Source organism: Poromitra crassiceps, assembly GCF_964638095.1.
Source record: "Poromitra crassiceps genome assembly, chromosome: 6".
Classification (NCBI taxonomy): Eukaryota; Metazoa; Chordata; class Actinopteri; order Beryciformes; family Melamphaidae; genus Poromitra; species Poromitra crassiceps.
In genome coordinates, this window is record NC_139627.1 from 6,550,398 (window position 1) to 6,573,931 (window position 23,534).

The window sequence follows — 23,534 nt, forward strand, 5'->3', positions numbered from 1 at the left end:
CATCACACTTTTGTTGTGGTTTGGCCTTTTATTCAGCGTTTTTGGGGATCTGAAAAGGCAAATGTCTGAAACCGGGTTCCAGAGTACAATCTTTCAAACGCCACTGTTATGTCGCCGTGTGAACTGGCAATTATTCAATTGTTGTGAAAACTGTGACGCTACCTTACGTTTTCAGCCTAATAGGCTTTTGCACGAATAGAGGAACAGGAAATAGATCTCAACAGTCACGTGACACCTCGGCTCCAGAAGGGCATTTCGCCGCTCATATTCTGCAATGAGATTTTGGCACGCACAATACAGCATTTTCAATCAGAATCAGAATCAGAATCACTTTTATTGCCACAGTATGCAAGTTACATACGAGGAATTTGTCTTAGTGTCTGTATGCAGGGTAGCGGTCACATCAATATACAGAGATAAGAAGTAGGAAGATAACTAAAGACAATCACAAAGTTGCAAGTGCAATCAAATCGAGTAAATATATACAATATGTTCATGAGTGGTGAAGTGTTCTGTGGATGATAAATATGAATTTACATTGAATTTACAGACTGAGTTAAATAGGCGTTAAATAGGCAGTGGATTTACATGAATTTACAGTCGGAGTTAAATAAGAGTTTACATTGAATGTACATGAAATTTACAGTCTAAGTTAAATGAAAAAGGCATTAAATGTGCAAGGAATTTACATGAATTTACAGTCCCAGTTAAACAGGCATTAAATTACCGTAAATTCCGGACTATAAGCCGCGGCTTTTTTCCCGTTTTTTCGCCTTTTTTGCCCCCTGCGGCTTATATAACGGTGCGGCTTATCTATGGATTTTTCCAGCAAACGGCCACTCGGGAACCTCCAAAATCTATGGATGTTGGTATGAGGCAGAACGAGAGCAAGACAGACATTATGAGAGCGAGACCCTGATTGGATGATGTTGCAAAAAATGTGCCTCGCGACCTGATTGGAGCACTGTGCCACTACTCTCTCTCAGCCACTACGGTAAAACACCCTCCCTCCCTCCTCCCTCGCTCCGGGGGGAAAAAGGCAGCGATTGAGCCTGAAAGACAGTCTGAATGAAATTGAATGTAACATTCCCAATTCTATGTATTACATTCTAAAAAACTAACAGCAACATTTTGGAAGGCTAAGCCACACAACTAGCTCGTTGTAATCTAACATCATGCTTCAAAAGATGGAGAACTGGCTGTGTTACGACGATGGCGGCGATTGAGCCTGAAAGCCATGTCTGAGACAGTAGCGAGACAGGAACAACAACAGCAGCAGCAGCAAAGGATCATGCACAAACCCGAGACGAAAGGGACTGTCCGTCAGGGCGCGGACGACTGTGTGTCAGCAACTCCCTCCCGACTACCAGGAGAAAATTACAAACTTCGGCGAATTCACACAAAGAAAGATCAAGGAATATTCCATCGGACCGGAGCAGATCATAAATATGGATGAAGTGCCTTTGACGTTCGACCTGCCTCTCACTAGGACTGTTAACAAGAAAGGTGAATCGTCCATCACGTTGAGAACCACAGGTCACGAGAGAACGAATTTCACTTGTGTTCTTGGCTGCACAGCAGCTCCCGCCGATGGTGATTTTTAAGCATCTCACAATGTGTGATTTTGTCTGGGGATTAGTGACCTGACTTTTGTTTTGTTGAAATGTTAATAAATGGGAGCTTCCCCAAACAGCCATCTCTTTCCCGACAATCCCCTCTGTGCACGAAGCCTTACATATGGTAATTAAACATCAAAACACCCGCGGCTTATAGACCGGTGCGGCTTATATAAGAAAAAAATAGTCACCTTTGAAGGTGCGGCTTATAGACCGGTGCGCCTTATAGTCCGGAATTTACGGTAGATATGAGTTACAGTTTTATGGGGGGGGGGGAGTTCAGCTGAATCGTTTTTTGCAGATCCGCATGCACGAGGATCGTAATCACAACGTCATGCGAACGTGGATCGAAAAGGCCAAACGAGCGAGCGTTGTCGTCTCTAAACGAGGCCTTTAGCTGCTGGTGGTGATGTGATGTGTGTGATGTTCAGGAGCAGCTGCAGAGGCTGGAGATGGAGCTCAGCGAGGTGGCCAGGAACAAAGAGAAGCTCCAGAGGAACCTGCTGGAGCTCACCGAGTACACGCAGGGACTGGGGAGGGGACTAGCGCAATCATCCCGGTGAAATGCCTCACTGTCAGGTGAAAAGAAACAGCTGGCGACTGCACTTGTGTCAGAGGAAGCATGTGCTAGTCTACGGCTCTCCGCAGATTGACAGAGGGGGTGGAGCAATGACTGGGACAGCAGGGGGAAATGGCCAAGTATAACTGGGTAGAAAACGGGAGGATGTGATGATAAAAACAGCACAGCAAAGCAGAAACTTAATGTAACGTCTCATAAATAAAACGTGTTCTTTATATATTCAGCACGAGGCTCTTGGCCCGCAGTATGAAGAATTCCCCACTATGGAGACAGACTCTGTGACCGGATGCACCAGTATGCAGAGACTCGGAGCCAAGCTGGGGTGAGCTTTAAAGGAACCGTTCGCCCAAAAATGAAATGTCTGCCATCATCACGGGATATGTGATTGGTAACACCACTGTAAATCACTTTATGTATGCCGATGATTTGGTTATCCTGTCTCCAAGCAGTACTGGTTTCCAACAGTTGCTGAATATCTGTTCTGACTATGGAGGTCGTTTTGATGTGAAATACAATGCTAAAAAGAGTGTCACTATGATCTGCAGAACAAGAGATGATAAGGATCTCTCCTTTCCTTCTTTTTATCTGTCTGGGCAGGTGCTGGCAGTTTGCTGTCGAACTAAATATTTGGGTCATATTATAACTGATCAAATGAGTGATGATGATGACATGTACAGACAGAGGCGTGCACTGTATGCTCAAGCTAGCATGCTGAGGAAGAAGTTTTATTTTTGCTCAGATGATGTAAAGGTTAACCTGTTTAGAGCCTACTGTACTCCTCTGTATACTGCCCCCCTGTGGGTCAAGTATAAGCAGGCTAGCATTAAAAAGCTCCAGGTTGCTTATAATGACTGCCTGAGGATCCTTCTTAGGAAGCCAAGGTGTAGTAGCGCCAGTGAAATGTTTTGTGGAGCAGGAGTGAGCACCTTTCATGCCCTGTTGAGAAACCTGATGTATAGGTTTATCTGTCGTCTGAATATGTCTCAGAATATGCTCATTATGTTGCTGTCTCAACCCAATCTCAGTGACACTAGATACCTGTCTTCCATCTGGAAACATTGGTACAGTGTCTTATTGTAGTATTGATGATTTGCTAGTGTTCTTATTGTGTTGTTTACCTTGTTTTACATGTATTGTGTGTTTTTTATTGGACCTTGTGTCTGACAATAAAGTGATGATGATGATGATGATCTATACTCACCCTCATGCCAGTTGAAACTAGGGATGTCACGATACTAAAATTTCTACTTCGATATCGATACCCAGGAAAATATCGATACTCGATACCATTTTTGATACCACAGGGAGGGGTTGGATGAAGACACATCAAGAGGCATACAAATAAAGTTAGACAGATGGACGGACAGACGCACACTTCTCCATAATCTAGGTCTGATCAAACTTTGAATTTAGACAGCAGATTAGCTCTGCTCTATAGCCATCAGAACACGTTTAGCTTGTTGAAGCAACAGATACCCAATGATAGGGAGGGAAAAATCAGTGATTTTTCATTAAAAGAAAGCACTGATGGTATCAAAACTGTTGCAAATGAGTATTGTATCCATTTCCAATTTTTAGTATTGATACTTTCGATATTATCGATACCTGATGCAAATGAGTATTGTATCCGATTCAAATTTTCAGTATTGATGCTTTTCGATACCATCGATACTTTTGACAACCCTAGTTGAAACCCAGGTGAAGTCTGTCCATAGAACACACAGGGAGTTTGCCAGCACAACTGGAGAGAAAACAGTCACCATTGACTTCAGTACAGTACAATAGAACTTTCAACTGGCACGAGGGGTGAGTAGTAGGTGATGGCAGAATTTTCATTTTTGGGTGAACTGTTCCTTTAATACCTATCATTCAGTCACACAACAAGAATTGGGCAACACGATGAAGGTTTAGATGCTAACGCTGAACTCGGGGCTGCAGGTTTGTGTCAGGCCTGATCCAGCGGGTGAAGGTGGAGGCGTTTGAGCGCATGATGTGGAGAGTGTGTAAGGGCTACACCATCCTCAGCTACGCCCAGATGGATGAGAGCCTGGCCGACCTGGACACTGTGAGTTGAATTGGCTTTCTTTTTGATTGAGATCAGAGAAATGTGTGTGCTATCCATTCTGCCTTGTAAAACCAAACAGCTGGAACGACTTTTTTGTGTTTTAGAAGAAAAATGCCACAACAACCATATCAGTAAAAATGATCATCACTAAATGATATTAAATTATACTAATTCTGATAGCCGTTGGAGCACACAATCACTGGCCATTTATAGTATTTATATATATATTAGGGGTGCTCCGATCCGGCTAAGCCACGATCCGATCCGATTCCGATTCCTGGGGTCACGATCCGATTCCAGAATCGATTCTCGATTCCAACGATTCTCGATTCCAACGATTCTCGATTCCAACGATTCTCGATTCCAGAATCTAGAATCGATTCTCAATTATGTAGTTTTATATTGCAATAACACACAAGGGTAAATATAAGACAAAAAATTACAAATGTATTAATGCTGAACTTCAAATTCAACTTCTGTATTACAGTCGGGGCCTAAATTCATTTTGCAAACTAGGGGGGAATTCCCCCCTTATGTTCTTCAGATAAGATGGATTTATAGGCTGGGGGGATCTTTAGACTTTGAGAAGGATTTATAGATTTTGGGGGGAATACATTAACCAGAGTTCTTAAGTGCAAGAGGTGGTGGCACCGTGGCAGTACAGTACACAAATGACATGAACATTTGGACACTTACAGCCGGTATCTTCACTATCTTGCATGTTGCGTTCAGGTGCACTGTAATTTTTTTTTTACGATTTTAAGAATCGATTCTTGGGAGTTTGGAATCGATCCAGGAATCGTGGCATTAAGAATCGCGATCCTTTCAGAATCGATTTTTTGGAGCACCCCTAATATATATATACATATATATATATATATATATATACATATATATATATATATATATATATATATATATATATATATATATATATATATATATATGCATATATTTATGCATATATATATATATATGCCTCACTCACAAAGTTGGTATGCAGCCTCTCCTTTCTCTCCCCAGAGGGCTTTCCCAGGCTGATTCCAACTCCGCTCAGGTGTGCTCCGTCAGTAGCTAACGAATGGCGCTCTCCATGGTGCTGAACATGTGTGTTCACTCATTTTGGGCACTATTTTTTGCCGATTTAGTCGGCCCTAATGAGCTCATTCAAATATAAGGCCCTGTCACCGTCTGTTCAGGACCCCTGCTGGTGCCTCAGGCCCGGCGCCACGAGGGGGCCTAAGGGGGCTTAGCCCCCTCAGTTCAATTTTTGGCCCCCTCACTTTGAATTTTTTTTTTTTTTTTTTTTTTTTTTTTAAGAATAGTTAATCTATAAAGGCCAGTTAGGCAATGTTTGTACCTGACATGTTTAGGCTGCTGTTTCTGCAGTCTTCATCAAATTTGATCAGTTTAAGTTGATGTAGGCTACCCTCTGTAAACATAGCTCTGTTGTTTCAGAATTGGCAGGGAAGCGCTATTTGCTGTGCTTTGGTTGTCACAAGGTGTCAGAGATGTAGCTATTTATTAAATTTGAACCTATGAACCCTTGAACCTCTATTAATGCCTTAATCTGCTGCTGTGAAATAAATGTTTTATTTGATTTTGAATAGTAGTCTTTCTTGTGTTGTTATTGCGCTTTTCAGAGGTTATTATGGTTAAAAAGTCCAGAAATAGGCATAGCGGGTATATAACCTATGTTTTACGATATAAAAATATCATATATATAAAAAAATAATAATAATCAGCCCCCTCGCCAGTTATAACAGCCCCCTCAGTCATTTCATCTGCCGCCGGCCCTGTGGTGCCTGTGCCAAATGCCGTCGGTGCCCGAGGAAAATGAAACAGACACATGCATACAGAGATACATACTGTACATACATAGTAAGTGGTAACAAGCTTTCCTTGAATGCCAAGAAGTCAAATTTCATAATTTTCAGAAATAAAAACAAAAGTTATTCCAAGCAGAATTCAAAACTTCTCATTAATAATACTGAAATAAAACAGGTGTCTTCTTCAAAATTTCTTGGTGTTTTAGTTGATGAAAATGTATCATGGAAAAACCATATTGATTATGTGTGTAACAAAATTATGAAGTCTTATGGCATTATCAGAAGGATTTCATCACTGGTAAATCGCTCCTGTCTTCTGTCACTATATTATAGTCTGATATATCCTTATTTATCATATTGCAATATTGTTTGGGCCAGTACATATCCTTATTCTCTTCAGAAAATCCTGCTAATTCAAAAGAAATTTCTTAGACTGGCTACGTCATCAAATCGTTTTGAGCCATCGGCCCCTCTGTTCAGGCAACTAAACATATTGTCAATCTTCGATATAAACGTATATATCAGACTACTGTTTTTATGTATAAATGTATGCACCAAGAATTATTTTTACCTACTGTCTTTTATAATTTCTTTGTACTGAACTCTAATGTTCACTCATATCCAACCAGACAATCACATAACATTCACCTTCCATTTTCCCGCACAAATTTAGGTCAATTTAACATTAGGTATAGAGGTCCATCCTTATGGAATTCCACCCCCCCTTCAATCAGAACCTGTCAATCATTGCCTATTCTTAAATCAAGAATGAAAAAAACCCTGTTAAATCAATAACATCTCTTATCTGCATACATGTTTTTATCTCTTCTTCTTTACTTTCTTTTCTTTCTTTTTGTTCGTTAAATTTTAATTTGATTTCATACTTACTGATTTTATTTCTACTTATGATGTTATACAAGTAGAGGCCTCGTATAGGCCCTTGCGGGTCTCCTGCCTCTACTTTGCACATTTATTGTCGTGTTGATAACTATCAGTATTTTTGTATGTTTGAATATGTGCTAAAAAAAAAAAAAAAAAAAAAAAAAAAAAACTTTATTGTCACTATTACGAATACGATGAAAATACATTTGGAACAGACCCCTAGATGCCAGTGACAAAAAAAAACAAATACACCCAGATAGGGCTGCCACAAATGATTATTTTGATAGTCGGCTAGTCACCGATTATTTTAACGATTAGTCGACTAATCGGATCATATCGCACAATTACTCAATCGCTCTGATTTAGCTATCATCAGCTTCTAAATTTAGCTTCAAGTTGTTTTAAGCATGTGCCAAATAAAAATAAAGACAATTAATGATGATAATTCACTCAAAAATAATATTTTCATGAACTTTAAAGTTTAGAGCATGTAGCATGTATTTCTGGCATCAATGTACAGTACTTGCATGTAATAAATGTAATAGTATAGTATTGCAAATTGCAAAACTGCAAAATAGTGCACATTGAAATTGAAAACATATAGTGCAATGAAATATGTACTATCCATTGAATGAATAATGCAAAATAAAATTAGGGCACTACTACGTGGCATGGAAATGGAACCAAAAACTATTCACTATGTATGCAACCAAAATATCAACAAAAATAAATTGTTTCAGTCTTCTCAGGCATCAAACACATTTTTAAATGTCGTAGAGTGCAAACTGCTGAGTAAAATGAGGTTTCCAGTATTCCCGTCGGCAACACATGAGCTTAACGTTGCTATGAGATGACAACGTTACAGCAGCCTTTTAACGTTAATATCGTTAGCCAATAGCTAACGTTAGCAGCTAACGTTGCGGTTGCCAGTGAGCTAACAAGCTAATTAGCCTTCATCTGCATTCGCCACAACGTGCTTCCTTTTGAGATGCTCGCGCATCATACTCGTGCTGCCATGATAGCGAGTTCTTATTTAGCAGATTTTGCACTTCACATTATTGTGGGTGAAATGCTCCCACACTTTGGACGTAGTATGAGGACGGCTAGACATTTTTTCTGTGGAGAAGCACAGACAAGAAGCTGCTTGTTGTTTTTCCGGTCACGGTGATGTCACGTTTTCCCCGGATGATCGGTACTGCGCATGTGCATCAAAGACAGGACGGAGACGCCTGGATGCCAAGCCAGCCAGTGAGGCCATCGCAGGCAGCAGCTTCGCGGAAACAAAACAAACGTTTTTTTCTTTTTTTCAGCTAAAAAAAAACCATGTGATTACGTCGACTACCAAATTCGTCGGCGGGTTCTGGGGTGACCAGATTGGACAGAAAGTTCAAAAGATGTGTGATTGGTAAGTTGTCCATCATCACCACACGGCGACTTGATCTGAGCACAGTTTGTTGCTCTCATATGTGAAGCCGCCTGGTGTCAATCTGCCTGCTGTCATCATATCCGTCTGCTTTGGTGTCTCTCAGTTACCACTGCCATCTTTATCCACACCCTGAGAATGATGAGGAGAGAGCCCACGTGATGGACAGCCTAAGGACACCCATCCAAGACCTTAACAATGTAGGACTGATCAATCTTTTACCTCATTACAGTTGGTCCGGGTAGTGTAGTAGATTCTCTGCCTACCAACATGAGGGTCGCAGGTTCGCGACCCCGTGTTATATGCGGCTGGGTTGGGCGTCCATACAGGCACGATTGGCTGTGTCTGCAGGTGGGAAACCGGCTTGAGGGTGTGTCCTGTTCGCTGCACTAGCACCTCCTTGGTCGGGGCGCCTGGTCGGGGCAGAAGGGAACTGGTGGGAAAATGCTACGTCCTGCCGGTGAAGCTCCCCGCTGTCAGGTGAAAAGAAGCGGCTGGCAACTGCACATGTGTCGGAGGAAGCATGGTGCCAGTCTCTCCCCAGATCGGTAGTAGGTGGTGCAGCAGCAGGGGGGGGAGTTGGACAAGTACAATTTGGGAGAAAATGAGGGGGAAATCAGAAGAAAAAAAAATACAGTTGGTCCAGAATCACATCTAACTGTAACATTCAAACACTTTGAATACATTTGGGACTGAGCCCAAGTAATGTAGGGCTGAACCAGGCATGAACATTGCATGTATTTTACTCTACACAACAATTTGGGTAGCATTTGGGGCACTCTACTGCGTTACAAGCTGAGTCAGTCAATAACATTGGTCTCACTCCACCCGTCTACAAATCAAAAACTCACCTTCGATACCTGTATATCTGATCAAATAAAACTCAAGTGCAATAACTGCTAAATATTGCAATTTGTGCAATAATCAAATGATCCACTGACTGGACCTAATGCACCTTACTCTTTATTAGTATAACTCTTATTATTACTCACACTGATGTATAATATATTGTGTACCTCACATATTTCACTTTTTCACACAGCTGAAAACAAAATAAAGTAAAAAAAGCTGTAAAGCCATGTCCTGTCTGGATCTGGGGTTTGGTTGGTGTGGGTGCTCTCTGCTGTCCACCTGACTCTGACTTCCTCAATCTCTTGTTGTTCTTCCTATGATATTGATATGATATGATTATGATATGATATAAAATACAATTAACTTGTGTCATATTTGACTGGTATTTTCCTATTTGAGGGTGATCATGGTAGCACTGGTTTATGATGTATTGTCTCCCCTCCAGGTGCTGCACCGCACTGAAGACTATCTGAGGCAGGTTCTGCAGAAGGCCTCCGAGGCGGCCTTCACCTGGGTCGTGCAGGTGAAGAAGATGAAGGCTATCTACCATATCCTCAACCTCTGCAGCTTCCACGTCACCAACAAGTGTCTAACTGCGGAGGTGTGGTGTCCTGTTAGTGACCTGGCCAACCTGCGGGGGGCGCTGGAAGAAAGCTCGGTGAGTGGGGAAGTCCGTCAAATATGAATCAGGTGTGTAAAGTTAGTACCAGTTTTCCCATCATCCTCTTATGTTTTTGTTTCTGTTTGATCAGAGAAAAGGTGACGCCACCGTTCCGTCCTTCGTAAACCGCATCCCGAGTAACGACACTCCGCCCACCCTGTTAACGCGTTCACTGCCGTGGACGAGATATCTCGTCAAGCAGAAACCAACGGTTGACTGCCGTGGACGAGATATCTCGTCCAAATTTTTTTTTTTTTTTTTTTGACGGTGGGACGTGGATCTAACCCTTTTACATCTCCTATAAAAATATGGGAGGTATTGAATGTGTATAATCTATTTTACCGACCCACTAAGTGGCGACAGTGCTCTCCAGACGAGAGAAAGCCAAGAAAAAACAGCCGCGTGAGGAAGCCATTCTCATGAAAATGGATTGGCGAAAACGCTTTCACTTTCGCGCTGGGAGCTGGCGGTGGGGGATTGCAAATTTGCATAATAGATTATGGGTGCAACACACTTTGAAACACCAGCAGAAAGCCGAGAATCGCACGCAGCTTCATCAAAGCTCACAACCGAAAACCCAGAAACGAACGAGCCCGATTTTACAGTCTAATCCAGACTCGCCCGACGAGCGGCCGCGCCAGCAGCAGCAGCACAGACAAACAGGCAGCAGAAACTCGCCTGTGAGACAAACACTGCAAAGCCACCAGAGACACACCTACGGAGGGAGGAGTTTGAATGAGAGGGGGGTGCGGGTGCTATGGAGGAAATTACTGTTCAGAACGATATTGTTTAGATGTCTGATGGCTCACTGATGCCAAAAATGAATGGTTAAAGTGACTGTTCTGCCTGTTCTATCGAATCACGCACGCACACACACACACACACACACACACACACACACACACACACACACACACACACACACACACACACACACACACACACAAACACAATACAGTATACACACTTGCCCAAGGGCACCCATAATCACAGGCACGTGAGGTGGTTCTAAAAATCAATTTATCTCAAAACTCTCTGAAAATCTCTGAAACCATGCTGTATTCAACTGCTAATGCCTACATAACTACTAACTCTACAAACTAACTCTTTTAGACAGAGAAAGCACACATTCTATTAGTTCTTTTGAGATATTTTGTGTTCACAAAATCTTAGCAGAAAATAATCCTCGGCTCTTGAAAGATGAGCCAGAATCCTCAAAAAAAAACCTTGGCAGAAGCTACCTACAGTAAAAAAAAAACTGCTGGCAGTGAATGTGTTAAAGGAACACTCCGCCCATTTTCAACCAGCTTTGTATCATTAGAACATCAGTAGTATATCAGAAAACTGTAAACGGTTTTGAAGTCTGTCATTTAATTTGACAGTTATTGAGTGTTAAAGTGTGGACCAGTGACATCACTGGTCCACACTAACTCAAATTAATAACTCATTAACTCAAATCAACTCTCAATAACTGTCAAACTAGATGAATGATGAATAGTTTGACAGTTATTGAGAGTTGATTTGAGTTAATGAGTTATTAATTTGAGTTAGTGTGGACCAGTGATGTCACTGGTCCACACTTTAACATTCAATAACTGTCAAATTAAATGACAGACTTCAAAACCGTTTACAGTTTTCTGATATACTACTGATGTTCTAATGATACAAAGCTGGTTGAAAATTGGCGGAGTGTTCCTTTAAGAACCAACAAGTTCACGTCTATCTGCTCTATATCTCGGCCATTTTGTTTTGTGGGGTTCGTTTTTTTCGTTTTTTTTTTTCCTTCCCTATGCTTTGAGGGTCTAATGCTCAGTAGATTAGGACCTAATCTGCTGGCGCTGTTCGGCCCTCAGCAAAACCTGGTAGCGAGGACATTTTTTGTGGCCTTCTCTATCATCAAAGTTACCCATCCATGGGTTACGGCATGACAATATTTGTTTGGCCCCCGGCAACAATCTGGGTTTCTCATGTGGCCCCCCATGAAAAATAATGGCCCACCCCTGTATTAGATGAACAAACTTGAAACCTTGTTGAGCGCAGGTTTGGAGCACTTCAGAAGCAAGTGTGTTCAACGTGTCTCTGTTTGACAGCTCCCTACACCATCATCACGTTCCCCTTCCTGTTTGCCGTGATGTTCGGTGACCTTGGGCACGGGGCGGTAATGACGTTCTTCGTCCTGTGGATGGTGATGACGGAGAAGAAGCAGAGGAAGAAACGATCCAGTAACGAGGCAGGGACTGCTTTTCCCCCTCTCATCTGTCACGTGGTGTTTTGTTGTTGTTCATCTCTTTCTCATGGATGGTTTTTTGTGTTGCCCCTCAGGTCTGGATGATGTTCTATGATGATGTTCCTAAATCAGCAGTGGACGTGAGTCCTCAAAACAAATAATAATAATTAATGGGCTTTATATGCGTCATTTTTTTTTCTCTCTCTCTAATTGACACCTCCATGTTTACGTTGCAGAAATGAAACCCTCCAAACAAACGCTTTGCTGACGTTAGACCCCAATATCAGTGGCGTGTTCACGGGACCCTACCCATTTGGCATCGATCCTGTGAGTAAAACAGATGATACTGCACCTCACAATACAGTCTAAAACAGAGGTTCTCAAATGTTTTTCAGCCAAGGACCCCTTACAAGATAGAAAATATATCAAGGACCCCCTCATTCAGATTTGTGATTTTGGGCTAAGCTTAATTGTTTCCACGGTAACGTGCTCGACTTTTAAATTGATAGGTTTGTTAGATTAGAATGTAATCCATGAACCATTTTAGATTTAAAGCATAACATATCTCCGTTGAACTATGAAGCTTTTGCATACACAAAAAGTTTGTATTTTTATTTTCCTGAAAACTTTTCGCAGACCCCCTGGCAAAGTGCCACGGACCCCCATTTGAGAACCACTGGTCTAAAAGGCCCTTACACACCAAGAGTCATTTATTCGTGCGATTTATTCACACGTCAGTATTATTTTTCGAACCTATGTTCAGTCAATGCAACCGTGCATATCAACGGAAAAATTTCATTGAACGGATGTGGCACGTTTTTCCCCCCGGATTTTAGCAAAGTTTCCACCTGTGACATGAACAGCTCTAGATAGGTAGACATAGACAAAAATAACATGTAGGGGGGGGGGGTACGGTGGTGCAGTGGTAAGCGCTGTCGCCTCACAGCTCGAAGGTCCTGGGTTCGATTCCCACCTGGGACGCTGTGAACGCTGAAGGAATGCGTGCCCGTCCGCATGTCCTCGAGTGCCCACCGCCCGGGTGGGGTCGTCAAAAGGGCCTTTCTGTGTGGAGTTTGCATGTTCTCCCCGTGCCTCCCGGGTGTTTCCTTCATAGGAACCCCCTTCACCAAAACATGCAATATCCTGGTTGCTGATGTGGTGCCTCCTCTGGTCGTGAAGGGGGCCTGTTCGGAGGGAGGGGAACTCGTTGGAATAGCGTGATCCTCCCACGTGCTATGTCCTACCGATTAAGCTTCCCCTGTCAGGTGAAAAGAAGCGGCTGGCTAACTGCCCATGTCTCGGAGGAAGCATGGAGCCAGTTCTCGGCTCTCCCCAGATCAGCAGAGGGTGGAGCAGCAACCAGGATAAATATAAATTAGCACTAATGGGGGGAAAAAATCGGGGGGGGGGGGTATAAAAAATAAATAACGTGTAGGCAATGATACTGTGATGGAGTCATGACTATAGGCAGCTACATAGGCGAGTTATATTTGTATGTGCATGTTGGTAACCACAGGACCTGACGCAAGTCGCATCTACAAACTTGATTCAGAGGGAAATCACAAATGTCTTGATTATGAAATGACATCAAGTGATTCACTCTTGAGTTATAAAATGCTATATTAGCTTCATTATCCCACTCCTCCTGGCACACATTTTGAACCAAGTTAGCTCGCCAAATGCGCTCAGCTTACCAAATGCACACCGCGGACACTGTTAAAACTGGACTTATTTATTATTACTTGTGATATTATTTGACCTCAGACAAACGGATAGCCGGTGTTCTGGGTCACTGGGCTCTCTGGGACTCAACGCTGTCCCACAGACATCCTGAAGTAGGTGGTGGTTTCAGCTCCTGTACCAAGCAGTGGAACTCTCCATGCTCTCTCCTCTCCTCAGAAGTCTTCTTCGCTGCTTGATGTTCACTCGTGTTTCCACGCCGCGATGATTTGCTTAGAACCGATTTAATTTAACCGCAAAATTGCGTCTCGTTTAGTGCGAATATTTTTGGACGAATAATTTGCCCGAGAATTATTCTGACTTTTTCTGAACGTTTATTTGTGTCGCTCTTGGTGTGCAAGGACCTTTACTCACTCTTTTTGTCATATCATCTTCACTGATCTCAGTTTCTTTCTGGTCTTCTGGCAGATATGGAACATGGCGACAAATCGCCTGTCCTTCCTGAACTCTTACAAGATGAAGATGTCCGTCATTATCGGTGTCGTACACATGAGCTTTGGAGTGGTGCTCAGTGTCTTCAACCACCTGTGAGTGACTAGAGCCCCAAGTCCCTGGCACTTTCATTATGTCACTATTGTTACACACACACACACACACACACACACGGGTAGGAAATTAACGTTTTTTTAACAAGGGCTTTTTTTGCCCCTGTAAAATATTTTGTATTTTAAAAAGATAATTTTCGATCATTTCCAGGGACTAAACTAAACCGGGAGAGGGTCAGCCACTGTTTCTATTTCATTTCAATCCGTTTCTACTAGTCCTGACTCAGCGGGTGGTTTGCATATTGAAAAACTAGTGAGCAAGTGAGCTCGCTGGCCAGCTAGCTTGTGCTGTCTGTCACTGAGGTAAATAATGCTAGTAGAAGAAGGGGGTGGGGGTTGTGTAGGTACAGTGCAGAACAAAATCTAGACACGTGTTGCAAATACAGAGTAATGTCTGTATCAATATACACAAAGTTAACTTTATTTTAAGGTGGCATTTAAAAGCCCCGATCATCCCAATTCGAAGGGCAATTTTAGATTTTTTTACGGGCAATTTGCCCCGAGCCCCCACTAATTTCCTACCCTGCCACACACACACACACACACACACACACACACACACACACAGACACACACACACACATTAAACAGCACAAAACTCAGTTCAGGCGGTCAGGGGAACTTAGCGTGATCCTCCCACGCGCTACGTCCTGCCGGGGAAACTCCTTGCTGAAGGTGAGGTGAAAAGAAGCGGCTGGTGACTGCACATGTATTGGAGGAAGCATGGTGCTAGTCTACAAGTCTCCCCAGATCGACAGAGGGGGTGGAGCAATGACTGGGACAGCAGTGGGAATTGGCCCAGTACAATTGGTGAGAAAATGGGAGAAGAATATGAAAGAAATAAGTATATACCATATATCAGAGGTTCTCAAATGTTTTTCAGCCAAGGACCCCTTACAAGGTAGAAAATAGACCGGGGACCCCCTCATTCTGATTTGTGGTTTTGGGTTAAGCTTAATTGTTTCCACGGTAACGTGCTTGACTTTTAAATTGATAGGTTTGTTAGATTAGAACGTAATCCATGAACCATCTTAGATTTAAAGCATAACATATTTTTGTTGAACTATGAAGCTATAATATAATATATTTGAGAATATAATGTGTTTATCAGCTGTGCACTTGTTTGACCTCAGTGTTGTATGCACGTGTGTTATCTTGACTGCGCAGACCGGACTGCAGATCTTCCTGGTCGTGGTCGCCATGCTGTCAGTTCCTGTGCTGCTGTTAGGAAAACCTCTCTACCTCTACTGGCTGTACCGCGGTGGCAAAGGCCTGCGCAGACGCAGAGTGAGTGTGATGTCACTTCTGAGCATGTTGTCTGCTCGAGCACAACGAGCAGTAACATCCATACATTCCTTCAAAACTGGTGATAATTAACGCTGTCATCATCTCACCTCAGGGTTATGAGGGTGAGGCGTGTAAGCGAGGACGACAACTCCACAGCACCGCCGTATGAAGACGACGAAGAGGAGGGGCTTGATGAAATGAGCAGCAAAGACGCCATTCCCAAACAGGTGTCCTCTCCCTGGATGTCCAATATTGCATTTAAACCTGCAATATGCAACTCTTTTTCACCTTAGAATAACAAGAAATATTACAGTGTATATTAAATAACCTCTGGCTGTGACCCAGTGTATACATGCCTAAATCCCACCATTTGAATGAAATAGTCTTTTAAATGTGGGAGTTTTTGGGGGTGTATACCTGTGCTGTGGGTGTACGCACGGCCAGCGGTGAGCAGCCAGGGTGAAACCATAGCTACAGCGACAATGGCACAAAGCAGGAGAAAAGAAGCAGAAAAGAATGTATAGAGAGGCAAAGTGACCGCCTACTTCCTGCTTCAGCACTGTACCAGAGATTTTCATCCGCAATTTATTTTCCCATAGACATTTCGTAAAATGCTTATAAAAATAGTTTTACCTGTTCAAACCAAACGGTTCAGCTATATTTAGAATCGGGGGAGACCATAGACCATTTCACTGCGACCAAAACAACACAGAAAAATATTTTCTTTAAATCTGCGATTTTTGTAACGTTTTGGTCCGAGTGAAATGTTATGTGGTCTCTCCTGTTTCTAAATATATCTGAACCATTTGGTTTGAACCAGTAAAACTATTTTTATAAGCATTTTACCACATGTCTATGGCAAAATGAATGGCGGATGAAAATCTCTGGTACAGTGCTGAAGCAGGAAGTGACGTTTCACTTTGGCTCTGAAGCTAATCATGCAGCGGACAAGACCAATGTCCAAATGTAAAAACACAAGTGCAAATGTGATGCGTTTCCCATCAGCTTCTTCTGATGCTGGTTCCCTCAGCCTCAAGCTAGATGCCATTTTAAAGTGGATGGCTTTTGAAGATGAGTGAGAAGTGTTGGAGTGTAAACCTGTGTGACATGTAGCCGGTCTGATGTAAAGGGTTTCAAACAGGTTTCAAACATTTAAAGGGTTTCAAACAGGTTTCAAACATTTACCACATCATTTTTTGTGATCAATTTTTATTGAGTTTTTTGTGTGATACATAAACACAGGACAACACCACAAAGCACAAAGACTTACATACATACATAACTGGACCTCAAATCCCCCCTCCACCACAGACAGCAATTAACAGAGTTCCCACACATTTTCATGGATAAAATTTATAAAATCTTCCATGACTTTTCAGGAATCAATAATTCCCTTGTCAAGCTGTGACCTATGACCTCCCGACAATACGACTTCCGGGTCCACGCGCCAAGCCTCTCTGCGTTGTCAATATGCCGCAGTGCTGTGTCCCTCATTGTTGGAATAGATCCGACACTAAGAAAATGATTCAACTGTCATTCTGCCACTTTCCTTGCGATGAGAAAGAGAAGAGGAAATGGCTGCAGTTAATAAGGTATGTTACAATTTGGAGAAAGTAGGTAGAAAAACAAAGTTTGTCGCCAAGTCTAAAAAGATTATCAATAAAAAGTGGTGTTAGGTTAAAAAATAATTCATAAAAAGATATCTAAATAGATTCACGGGTTTCACCATAGTTGTTTTGAATGAGGCGAATGAGGAGCGGTGCCGCTTGACCCCGGAGGTGACGCGGGTTGAAAGACTGTCTTAACAACCAAATATAATTTCCATTTACTGTAAGACAGTGACTCTGAATCAATACCAGAAATGATTATTATAGACAAATAGACACAGCTGCTCTTTATATTGGTTTTTAGTGCTTAGTTGATGTCACTGCATCATGGAAGCTATTGAACTAAAACAGGAATTTTCCATAAAAATATGAATATAAAATACAAGAAGCACTAAAATCGACAAGTTAGAGCTACGTTATGTCAATAGCTACAGAGAATCAATTTGCCGTTACATTACATGGAAGGTTATCCACAGGAAGATTACTGTAACAATTTCATTACACACATTTCGTAACTTTTCATAAACTTTCAAGGATTTTAACAATGAGTTTTACAGGCCTGGAAAACAAGATTTTGAAATCCCATGACTTTTCCAGGTTTTCCATGGCTGTGGGAACCCTGAGTTAAATGTTTCTCACTTCAAGTCTCCTTTACGACCAAAACCTTTACCACAGACTGAGCAATTACATTGTTTACTCTCTTGTGTGGATTATCATGTGTTTCTTCAAGTAGACTTCAAGAGCAAAACCTTTACCACAGAGTGAGCAAATAAATTGTTTATCTCCTGTGTGGATTATCATGTGTCTCTTCAACTGTTCTTTACGACCAAAACCTTTACCACAGAGTGAGCAAATAAATTGTTTATCTCCTGTGTGGATTATCATGTGTCTCTTCAACTGTTCTTTACGACCAAAACCTTTACCACAGAGTGAGCAAATAAATTGTTTATCTCCTGTGTGGACTATCATGTGTGAATTCAATTCTGCTTTACGACCAAAACTTTTACCACAGACTGAGCAATTAAATTGTTTATCTCCTGTGTGGATTATCATGTGTCTCTTCAAGGTTTCTTCATGACCAAAACCTTTACCACAGAGTGAGCAAATAAATTGTTTATCTCCTGTGTGGACTATCATGTGTCTCTTCAACTGTCCTTTCTGACCAAAACCTTTACCACAGACTGAGCAATTAAATTGTTTATCTCCTGTGTGGATTATCATGTGTGACTTCAATTCTGCTTTACGACCAAAACTTTTACCACAGACGGAACAAATAAATTGTTTATCTCCTGTGTGGACTATCATGTGTCTCTTCAAGTCTCTGTTATTACCAAAACCTTTACCACAGACGGAACAAATAAATTGTTTATCTCCTGTGTGGACTATCATGTGTGACTTCAATTCTGCTTTACGACCAAAACTTTTACCACAGACTGAGCAAATAAATTGTTTATCTCCTGTGTGGACTATCATGTGTGACTTCAATTCTGCTTTACGACCAAAACTTTTACCACAGACGGAACAAATAAATTGTTTATCTCCTGTGTGGACTATCATGTGTCTCTTCAAGTCTCTGTTATTACCAAAACCTTTACCACAGACGGAACAAATAAATTGTTTATCTCCTGTGTGGACTATCATGTGTCTCTTCAAGTCTCTGTTATTACCAAAACCTTTACCACAGACTGAGCAATTAAATTGTTTATCTCCTGTGTGGACTATCATGTGTGTCTTCAAGTAGTGTTTACGAGCAAAACCTTTACCACAGACTGAGCAATTAAATTTATCTCGTGTGTGGATTATCATGTGTCTCTTCAAGTGTGCTTCATAACCAAAACCTTTACCACAGACTGAGCAATTCAATTGTTTATCTCCTGTGTGGACTATCATGTGTTCCTTCAGGTGTGCTTTATGACCAAAACCTTTACCACAGACTGAGCAAATAAATGGTTTATCTCCTGTGTGGGCTATCATGTGTGTCTTCAAGTCTGCTTCATTAGCAAATATTTTACCACAAACTGAGCAGCTGAAGTGTTTGTTCCCAATAACTTCACTGTTTTTCTGTGAGTCTAAACCTGACTGAAGTTCACTAGTTTCCACCCATTCATCATCATTGTCTTCAGTCTCAGAAGAGTCTGAAGTCTTGTCATCACTAGTTTGTTGTGAATTACTAGCTTGATATAAGTATATCAAGTTATTTGCTGGTTCTGATACTCCACAGTCCCCACCATCAGATTCTGTTTTCATCTGTTCAGTTGAGCAGCTGGCTACAGGCTCTGCCTCTCTGTTCTCCTCAGTTTGGCTTTGATGAAACTGTGACGACTGAGGTTTCTCTTCCTCATATTCACTCTTCACAGGGACAACAGAGAATGGGTACTTGATATCAGCCTCCTCCGGCTGTTGAAGCTGCTCTCCCTCCTGACTGATCCCGAGTTCCTCCTGTTCCTCTTTAAAGGGGGACTAACCCCCTAGATATGTATTAGAACAGTGATTTGAAAATACCTATGGAAAAAACCAAGAAATGACATATGCTCTTGTCTATACTGGACTCTTTGGCTGTGTTGAAGTCCAGATTTTTTTTCGCAAATCGACGCCATTACAGTTTGCCTATTGCCTCAAAAATAATTTATTTGAAAGGGGCCATATCTGTATAAATATCAACAACTAGCCAACGCTGGTGGCCTGTTTGGAAAGAGCTTTGCTCAAAATGGTTGAAAGTTATATCAATTTGGTAATTCAGTGGCGAACTAGAAATTTAATTATTTTTCTGCATGTAACTCTATGGCAGTGTGTTAAACTACGCTACGAGAGCAAAGTGGCATGGGCTCGTTACAGCAGCACACCGCACAATACGACAAACCCCCCGTTCTGGGGTAACACAATGCGAGATTTCTCTACGTCATTCCCTCGTCCAAGTTGCCATATAGTCCCTTTTTCATTTTAGTTTGGGGGCTTTTCGTGATTCTTGTTAAAAGTTGTGCAAAAGTTTTTTCCTCTCAGCGCAGTGCAGGCTGCCTGCGCCTCCTCCCTCCTGCCAGACCCAGGCTGGCGAAACAGCCTCCTGCATGCATGGGGCGCTTGTAACCTCACGGAGCAACAAACAAACAGACAGAAATAGCTGGTGTGCGATTTAGAGAATACAGTCTGAGATTGGGTACAGGATTGAGGGAATCCCGCATCTGTTTGCGAAGGTGCGACTGGACAGGACGCTTTTCACAGACAGGCACAGTAGTCGGAGCGAGGCGAGTGTCTCTCAGGGCTACTCAGGGCACGGCTGCAGATCTTTCCTCTTCCTCCTCCGCGCATTCAGTCTGTCCAAAATCATTACCGATATAATCTCAGTAGGAGGGATGCAGGGAAATATGATAGTAGCCGATGTGTTTAGAGAAGCTTTGTCACGTTGTCACGTCGTAGTATAGCGTTATATTTTACATGTGCGCTAAACTGCGACCATATTTGTTTGCGGAAATATCAGACTGCTCTCTCTACTCTCAGAGCACAGAGAGCTCTGCTCTGCTGCGCGCGCCCGCGGAGCTTGGAGCTAGTGCATGAGGTTTACAGTAGGACTCTCTCCCGCATGCCTGGGCTGGAGACAGCTGCTTCCAACTCGGACTGATAATATATACATCATCATTCGAGCTTATTCAGGTAAGATATTAATAAAGTAGTGACACATTCAGCGGGAAACTAACTATAATTAAGACATGTGCCAACTTTGACAACGTTTGGTTCAGTATTTTAAGAGCAAACTTCAATAAGAATAGGCTTGGAGTTCTGAGGAGCCGAAAGGGTACAGAGGGGGTAGGGGAGTAATTATCTTGAAATCCCATAGTCTTTGGGGGCACTGTGACGTCAGTGTGCCCCTAATCTCCCATTCATTTGAGAAAAAAAAAAAAAGCAGTGTTCGACCCGTAGAGGGCGCTTATGCCAGTTATGCTGCTGAAAAATGATACAAATGGTAAAATGGCAACAGTTTGGTGTCAAATGTGGAAATTCTGACCAGAATTCTTCACACATCACCCCCAAAGTCATATATATTGGTTAAAAGCTGAAAAAAAGTGTTTTGGAGGTTAGTTCTCCTTTAATGTCTGGGGGCTCTGGGTCCTCCTGAAGCTGCTCTCCCTCCCTCCTGACCCAGAGTTCCTCCGGTTCCTCTTTAATGTCTGGGGGCTCTGGGTCCTCCTGAAGCTGCTCTCCCTCCTGACTGACCCAGAGTTCCTCCTGTTCCTCTTTAATGTCTGGGGGCTCTGGGTCCTCCTGAAGCTGCTCTCCCTCCTGACTGATCCAGAGTTCCTCCTGCTCCTCTTCTTTAATGTGTGGGGGCTCTGGGTCCTCCTGAAGCTGCTCTCCCTCCCTCCTGATCCAGAGTTCCTCCTGTTCCTCTTTAATGTCTGGGGGCTCTGGGTCCTCCTGAAGCTGCTCTCCCTCCTGACTGGTCCGGGGTTCCTCTTTAATGTGTGGGGGCTCTGGGTCCTCCTGGTCGAGACTGGGGCTCCACTCCTGCTGCTCAGCAGGAACTAACAGCTGCTGGAGGTCTGGAGGCAAGGCTTCTCTGTGTAACCGCACAGCGTCCAGCAGTTTATCTTCATCAGCAGCAGTTAGGCGCTGCTTCACCACAGCTCTCAGCTTCTGGACTTTAGACATTTTAATTTTCACACAGTGACAGGAACTTTTCCTCCTGAACTTTACTGACAAACTTCCTTCAAAGCTCCAATAGCTTCACAGCTAACGTTAGCTTCACAGCTAAACCATTCATCAGAGTCCAGTGAGTCTTCTTCCTCTGATCAACGGAGCCTCGGTTCCACTTCATATATTCGTGATAATATCATCCGCACATACGAGTCTTCCGTTTGTAAATTAAACTTCTTAAAGTATTATAAACGGGAAATAGGCTAGTATGCTACTGCTAGTGCTAACGTTACTCTGTGTTGTTACAAGAACGTTTTCATGATGGCAGCTTCAACACGTCACCCAATACCCAGAATGCCTTGCGGTAAGAAATGCGAGCGGGGTCGGGGGGGCGTGATTTCTAACCCCACATAGGATAAGCAATAACCACGCCCTGTGGCGCCGGGATTGGCCAGGAGCATTGAAGCTTGGGACTAAAGCGCCTGGGTTTTTTCATCTTTTAAAATAAAGATGTTTAAAAAACTATTTTCTCTGGGTAAGAATTGAGCTTGAAATTAACGATATGATACATTATATTATATGAGCTATGAACGTGAACACAACACCGTTTATATTATTGCATGTTTTTGTAGATTGTGTACATTGTGTACAATTATTATTATTATTATTATTACAATTGTGTACAATTATTATGCTTATTATTATTACTATGCTAAGGAAGGTAGGTGACCATAATTCATTTCAATGTCCGTTCTCGAAATCGTTGTCTGTTCTCAAGAGCTATTCAGTTGGTTCATGAAATCGCTGGGCTGCGTGCCCTCGAGTGCTGCTCCTGGCCAATCCCGGCGCCACAGGGCGTGGTTATTGCTTATCCTATGTGGGGTTAGAAATCACGCGTCGGGCGTAGGCTCGTTTGAGATGACTGCCGCCTCGCCTGGAAAGCAGGCGAGAGCAGGCGAGCACAGTCAGGCGAGGCGTCAACAAGTCGAACACCCCTGACGGCACACTCGCTGCTGCTTTTCTTCTTCTACAGTTTGGTTTAACAGCGGTTTGTAAACAAATTAAAACATGCATTAGCGCCACCCACACTCACTGCTCAAATATCACAGATCTTCAGATTCCTTATTTTTATTTTAATGTAGGCATTCCAGGTGGTATTTATGTAAAATATGGAGTGACAGCTTGGAATAGATATAAAATTGAAGTTTCTACACTTCACTGTGGGTTTGTGATGCACCTGTGTTGAACCAATGGGCGCTCAGCTTGATGCGTTTCTCGTCATCCTCTGTCATCCGCAGTCGGGCGCAGTTGGTGGGGAGCAACTGCGGCGCCTCGCTCCAAATCTGCGCCCGCCTCGCTCTCGCGAGAGTCACGTGACTCACGCAGTCGGGCAGGACGGAGAAGTCGGACAACTTTCTAACCATCATGCAACGGGGCAAGCAAGGCGCTGGTCGAATCTGCGCAGAATTTGCTCATCTCAAACGAGCCTAACACAACTAAACTGCTGCCTACGCACAGTAGTGCGTGTGTGTGTGTGTGCGTGCGTGCGCGTGCGTGCGTGTCTGTGTGTGTGTGTGTGTGTGCGTGCGTG

At 42.7% G+C, this 23,534-nt stretch overlaps 1 pseudogene across 1 annotated transcript in view; it reads left to right on the forward strand.

The window, feature by feature from the left end:
• Positions 1-23,534, forward strand: part of LOC310778695 (V-type proton ATPase 116 kDa subunit a 2-like) — a 54,938-nt pseudogene that overhangs the window by 24,785 nt on the left and 6,619 nt on the right. The window contains exons 4-15 of the transcript in view: positions 2,048-2,175; positions 2,417-2,518; positions 4,135-4,261; positions 8,283-8,377; positions 8,502-8,595; positions 9,693-9,905; positions 10,000-10,075; positions 11,999-12,176; positions 12,372-12,462; positions 14,284-14,402; positions 15,554-15,707; positions 15,820-15,934. The product of the transcript in view is annotated as a V-type proton ATPase 116 kDa subunit a 2-like (transcript). The remainder of the gene's footprint in view (positions 1-2,047; positions 2,176-2,416; positions 2,519-4,134; positions 4,262-8,282; positions 8,378-8,501; positions 8,596-9,692; positions 9,906-9,999; positions 10,076-11,998; positions 12,177-12,371; positions 12,463-14,283; positions 14,403-15,553; positions 15,708-15,819; positions 15,935-23,534) is intronic.